Here is a 6,996-nt window from a genome sequence, read left to right as displayed (position 1 = left end):
TGTTGTTTTGCATTTCTTGCATCTCTAAATGTGTATCTACTCCCTTGATAAGAAAGATTTTCCTGATATCAATGACTAATACGTTATTGTACCTAATGTTAGATAGGCCTAGTTAGTTCCAGCTCTCTTATTATCATTATTAGCAGGTATGTCATATAGTCCTTATCATGTTAGAACTATTTTAAAGGCAGTTTTACTCCCCTTTCTTCTCCTTTCATCATACCCCGTCTGCTAATGTTTTCCTTCTTTACAAATTGAAGCTATTGAGGTTTCAGAATTGAAATTTCAAATTGAAGTTTCGGAAACTGCTTCTTGCATTTAATGTCTGGAATACGTATCTGGGAGAAGAGAGAAGAAAGCTCATTGCTTCTGTCCTAACAGCCTTCTTGTAAGTTTACTTCAGCTTTTTGTTTTCTGACCCTTAACAAGATGTCACTCTAGAAATTACAGAGCATTGTCTGAAAGAAAAATTCCCCAAATTCAGGAATGTCTATTATCTTCAATACCTTTTCCAAATCACAGCCTTGTATATCCATATATTTCTATTTCTTTACCTGGTCCCCCTGATTTATCCAGGCAAAACAATTTTCACTTCATTTTTACCTTTCTTAGGTCAAACATTGGGTTCTTTTTGGCATGATAGCTCTATGTGAACCGTGATCCTTAATGGAGAATATTGGAAGCATAGTATTAAACAGAAAATTTCATCTAAATATCCCTTTATAGTGAAAATGCTGAAGAAGGTTGCTTCTTCTCCTTTTGAGTCCTTTGAGGGTATTGCATATCTAATGTTTATATGACATGAAGAGAATTAGACATTTTCACGGAAAAAGTGCAAAAAGACAATATAGGTAAACTTGATGGATTCTTAGGAATTGGGTGTACCTCTTGCACGTACCTCACACAGTTGCATAAAGTGCAACTTTAAACTGAGTGCAGCACCCTTCAAAGGAAACTTAATTTCATACTGTCAATGGTGTAACATAACTTATTGCTTGGTACTTAATAACCACTTTAATTTAGGGGTAATAATTTTACATTTAAGCTCTCATTAAAAAGATAAAGACCTTTAAACTGACCACTCGGCTCACTTAACCTTAGTGTCTGTTTAGTATGAAAGATTATGCATTTTTTGCTCTTTCTTTCGGGTTTCTGAGTCCCTATGTCTGGCACTAAGCTTTAACAACTTGTCTGCCTGAGGCCTTAAGGCTACTCAGAAGTCTCTGGTGAAATTGAGGAAGATTCAAAGCTAGTTACATAGCTAAAATTGTATCAGATGACCTGTGAGAAACAGGTACCATTGCAAATTCAAGTTACTGTTAAGATTCCTGTCAGCAAAGGCAATCATTTCAGCCCTTTCTTGCAAAAGCAACCAAATAAAGTATTATTCAAACATCTGTCAGCAGCGACTTGAGGGTCTAACCCTCAGCTAGGCTAGAAACCTGTAATGAAGGACAGCTGGTACAAACTGTTTCTGCTTATGCGAGGCTTCAGCACTTCTTTGTTGTATAGGTAGGTCACATTTATGACAATATAATTTTCTAGAAATAATCTGTCCAATATAATTTATTCAGTCTGTTTAATTTTTCTTCATTAATCTACTTTGTTATTTATCTTCAGATTCTTAAAATGCTCTGCATCTGAATGTATCATGTCTTTAAAACTGCTCCAACTTGCTGTGCTAGATTTTACTTGTAATAATTTCTTCATAATTTCTGAGATAAGCAGAAGCCTTCTGATCTTGTTTCCATATCCCTGTCCTGTAGCGAGCCAGCAGAACCCACTTCCTCCCTTTTATAAAATGGTAAATATTCCACTATTTATCCATAATATTCCCTGAGGCTTCTCTCTTCTCTATTTTAATGTGCACACTTGCTAATCCAACCTCTTATCAAAGGGCCAGGTTTGTTTCCTTTAGATTCACCTTCTGTTTAGGTACTTGGATACTTCCAGAGGTTTTTCAAAGCTCAGGGTGATCTAAAAGTTGAAAGCTAAGAAAAACTAAGATTTCACATTGCATTTCCAGCTGGAGTAAAAGGGGAAAGGTGAAGGGCTGTTTTTAACAAAATAGTGGATAATCGTTGTCACTTCAACAGAGAGTTTAACTGATGCTGTTTACTAGAGATGGGATAGTTCATTTACTTGGAAAAAGCATAAGAAGGGCCATTAACAATTGTTTATAGTGCATGACAGCATCTTATAATTACTGCTATTCTACTAGTAATAACCTGAAGCTTAGTGCTGTCTTGGGGGGAAAAAAAAGTCTGAATCCTACAGAAAACAGGATCTTTGTCTCCTCATTTTTTTTTTTTTTTCCTACTTTTAAATGGTGTTACTGTTAAGAATCTTAAAAATAAATACCTAATAGTTAAAGCTATTGCTGAACCTGAAGATTTTTTTTTACACAGCTCATTTTACAGTTTGACTTTTACAATTTGACTTTTATGGATTACTTACATTGCAAAAAAACTGTGTTTTCTCTTTTGTAACCTTCCTGTAAGGGTCTCTGGTTCTGTTTCAAACGCTATCTAGAAACTGTTAAGTTCAAATTGCTAATTGCTTAAAGAGCGAATCTCTCTCGTGGTATCATGAGGCAGGATAATTTTTGGAACGTGAGTATATACAACCAGAGTCCTTAATTTTCTCAACCTTGTAGTTAGAAATCCTGATGAAACTAGAATCGGGGTTAGCTGTACTGCATAAAACTGTCACCTCCCTCAAGAAGGTGTAGAAAGTTTTTGAGGTGGAGAGTGGTTAGTTGGTGTGGAAAATCTTGTATAATGCTGAGTAATACCTGATCATTTCAGGGATTTTTTTTCATGTGTATCCACACTAAGATATTCTGTGTTTGAAGGTGACTCGGCTACAGCAGGGCCATGTTCTTGGTTCTGAGGCCCTGATGGAGAAGTAGCCCTAGGACTTGTTGACTGACTGTGTTGTAGATAGATGAATTTTTGGTTTCGTTTTTGTTTTTTTCAATACCTCTAACCCTATGTTCATATTTTCATATCTCCAGGTATTGTTTTAGGTTACCTTTACCCTTCCTAGCATATGTGAATATGACTTCTGCTAAAAACCTGAAGTATGCTGTAAGATATATCTTTGGGTTTGTTTTTTTTTTTTTTTTTCTCTTCTCTCCCCTTGTTTTTTGTTTTTTGTAACAAACTCTAGAAGTGTTTTAAAAACCTCTATGGATTTTATGCAGACTTTTGACTTCACTGTAATTTTAATTAGGTTTTCTGTATGGCTTTTGTGCTTGAAAGCTACATGAGATTTAAACTATGTATGAATTGTAGTTCTGTGTGCTGAGGGGTTTTGCAATGTTCTGCTATTGATGAAGTAGCTTGAACTACACCAGCCCTTAGTTTAACAGTGACCTCTTATACTGGGTTGTTATTCAAAATTTGCTAGCATTTACTGACTGAATTGCTAATGACAGAAGAGCTACTGCAAGTGTTCCTTATATTCAGAAAAGAAAATAGTTCATAACTGTGATGTGTCTGGCAAAATTCTTTTTTGAATGGCTGTGTCTGTAGATGGTGCAGTATATCTTTGCTGATGCATAACAAGTTTAGTAACATGTAAGTTTTGTTATCTTCCTCACACATGTTAGTAAAGTTATATATTAAGCGGTGGAAAAAATGTTACTTTTTTCTCACTAAAAATGTTCCATTTCTGGTAATTGCTGAGGGGTGTGTAAATCCATTTCTAAATACAGAACAGATTGAAGACCCAAAATTGGCTACATGTAGTTTTGTTACCTAATCTAATGTACAATTTAAAAAACAACACACAGCCTACCCCCAATCCTTTTTTCTGTTTTTCTCCTCTGTTTTTCTCTTCAGAAGAATAACCAGACTGGTAATAGCCAGCCAAATTACTGATGTGCAGTACTTCAACGTGTTTTTCTCCCTTTAATGTTTAGTAGTATTCTTATTATCTTCTCAAGAGTATATTTTACATATTTACCATAGATTTGGAAGACATTATTCACCTTGTGGTACACACCCATGATTGAATTATGTGAATAACGGATGTCAAGCATACAGCAAGTCTCAATCTTGCTGACTAGTTTTCAGAATTGTAAAGAAAGAGGAAACTTCAGAAAGTACTGCTGCCTGTTCATGTATGCATATGCACCCCAGTCCATTTTCCAGAGCTAGAAAACCTGAACTGATATAAAAATTGGAAATACAGTGCGAAAATTGGATGAATAAATTATTTGACCTCTAGATTTAGAATTTGATAGGCTAAATGCAACAGAACCAGTTGTAACTAACAAAAGTGCGTAGGCAGATAAAATGTAAACAATATTTCATATAATTTAAAGGAAAAGTCCAAATTAGTGTTTGTTTTTAAGTACTTAAAAAAAGGAAAATTTGAAGAATCATTAGTTTTACTAAAGTAAATATCATTGAATACCTATTGAAACTAAATTGCAATGATCAGAAAATAATCACTCTAAAAGTGGACTATTTTGATTCAATGAGTTACCTAATAATGGATGTTTTACTGGCTCCAAATCTTACACTCCCAGCATTTCTAGTGAAACTCTTCCTTACTCATCTGTTTTTCTGAGGTACATATAAAGAGAAATATATGTGTCTATAAATATATAGAGAAAGTAATCTGTGAACAAGGAAGGTCTTGGCTGGTGCAAATAGCATATGAGCATTATTCAGGCAGTCTACCCCAGCACTGTGTACATAGAGCACTGAAGTTAATTTTCCTTCCAATTAAGTAAACCTGAAATATATCACTGAACCTTTACCTTCCTGGAATTGAAACATAGAACATAATGTGAGTGACTGAGTTGCTTGCTAATCGAAGCAATCAGTCAAGATAATGAGGGAGAATTTTCTAGGGAGTAGTGGGAGGGGATAGGGGAGACATTCAGAACCTCATTGAAAGTAGAAACATGATTAGTGGGTACAGGCTTGGGATTTGTGTTAGTGATGTTTTGCACTTTGCACTCAGGAATGATGTTTGAAAAGTTCATTGTTTATATTTGTTACACTGAGCTGTTTTATACTTTCACTAAGTATGTTTTTCTGATAGATGGCAACCACAGAATAGCTATTGACTTAAATTGGAAGAGTAACTGCAAGTTCTAATTTAAACTGAATTGTTACTTCAGGGTGGAGTTTTACTTGCTTACTGTAGTTCTTACAACTAAGTATGTGATTTGGATGGTGTTCAGCCCTCATTTATCACTTCTGCATATCCCTTTTACAGCTGGATTTTCAAATCTGGTTTTAAAGTTCATTTAACATGCCTTCCAGAAAGTAAATAAGTCAGTAAGTTTTGGTTTATTTTACATAGTCATTCTTAAGATAGTTTAACTTAGTACAAACCTGTACTGCATTCAAACTTTATTCAGAGTTGGTCAAGACTAGTTTCATTTCAGATTATGGAAAGTGATTCAGAAACACCTGGAGCCAAGATTTATATCCTTACCTAAATTCTGAAAGCACTATGTTTTTATAGCTCTTCAGAGGAAAGGCAGGAACTGCATTAACACTTGTTAGAACAACAGTTAATGCAATGCTGACTAGAACTTCAAAACCCCAAATATTAATGTTAAAATGTTAAAAAAGGGGGGGGGGGGAATGAGTTTAAATATTTGATCTTTAATGAAGGAAATTACTTTTTCTCCTTTTGAAAAAAAATCAGTCATGTTTTAAGACATTTGAGGATCATTACAGTAATAGTATAGGCTTGCTACTTTGTTTTCTGTTGATCTGGTATTGAAAACAAGACCTCAAGTCCTCCTGAAAGTTATTTCACTGGAATAAATTTGTGGAGATTTTAAATCCTCACAGATTATGTACACCACTCAGAGACTTAGAAACTGATTTATTTCTCAAAGAATTGAAATATCTCATTCTTACTGGAAGTTACCTTGTGCTTAGCTTTCTCTTGTAGCAGAGAGATTCAGGCCCAATATTTTGGAAATCTAGGTTTCAAGTTGGAAGAATTTGAAAATATCCAACTTTGAGTGTTTTTTGTATAGTAATGCTATATCAATTGGAAAATTTGTGTTTGCATAAAGCTATACTGATATTTAAATCCTGCTCCAGAGAAGATGAAAATTACACTGTGTGTGGCCTCAGGCTCCATAATCTACACTGGTAATTCCCTTGCTTAAAGTAGGTAGCGGAAGGCCACTGGTTATAGAAATTCTGGCAGGTTTCAGCAGTCCAGGCTGCTTTTCCAAGCTTTAAAATAGTGCAGTGATGCCATCTTTTGCTTTCTTTAGTAAATGTCAATCTGCTGGAATTGTTCATCACTGACAGCACTCCATTCAGTATCGTTTCACTTGAGTTAGGGTGATAAATCATACTAAGCAATTTCTCTGAAGAGTATAAAACCGTTCTGACACTACATCTGTTAAGAATATAATGTTAGTCTTTCCATGCAGCAGAATGTTGAAGGTTTAACCATAACAACACCATTTAGAGGTGTCCATTCATGTATTTGGATATTTTATCCAAGAGAGAGGGGTTGCTTCCTGAATGAGAAACACGTCTTAGCTTGACTAGAAGAGATTATCCCATTTTCTCTATGAAATGGGATTTTGAGACATACCTGTTTAAAATACCTTCAAGAACTTGAAAGCAACAAGTGTTTCCAGTATTTCTACAGCTGTGTGAAATGCTTTGCACATAAGGGTATAGGTGGTCAATTATGGTTTCACAAAAGGAGCAAGCAAGTTCTATTAAGACTGTCAGCAAAAGTTGTTTTTGTAACTTTCTTGAAGAGGGTAAAACTTTTTCTGGTAAATATCACTACAAAATAAATGAAAACTATATATTTTATTTTTCATTTATTTTTATAATGATATTGCATTATTTTTGTCTGCCTCCCTAAATATGTTCTGCAGAAAACCAAATTTCTTCAGGTATTAGAGGAAACTGACAGAAGTTGACAAATCTGTCTCTAAATAGATCATGCTCTCTTCTTTTCTCCTGCCTAAATCCCCAGGACTAATTTATA

This window comes from Strix uralensis, chromosome 4 (genome assembly GCF_047716275.1).
Source record: "Strix uralensis isolate ZFMK-TIS-50842 chromosome 4, bStrUra1, whole genome shotgun sequence".
Classification (NCBI taxonomy): Eukaryota; Metazoa; Chordata; class Aves; order Strigiformes; family Strigidae; genus Strix; species Strix uralensis.
The sequence above is the reverse complement of the archived record's forward strand: the minus strand, read 5'-3'. Positions refer to the sequence as shown.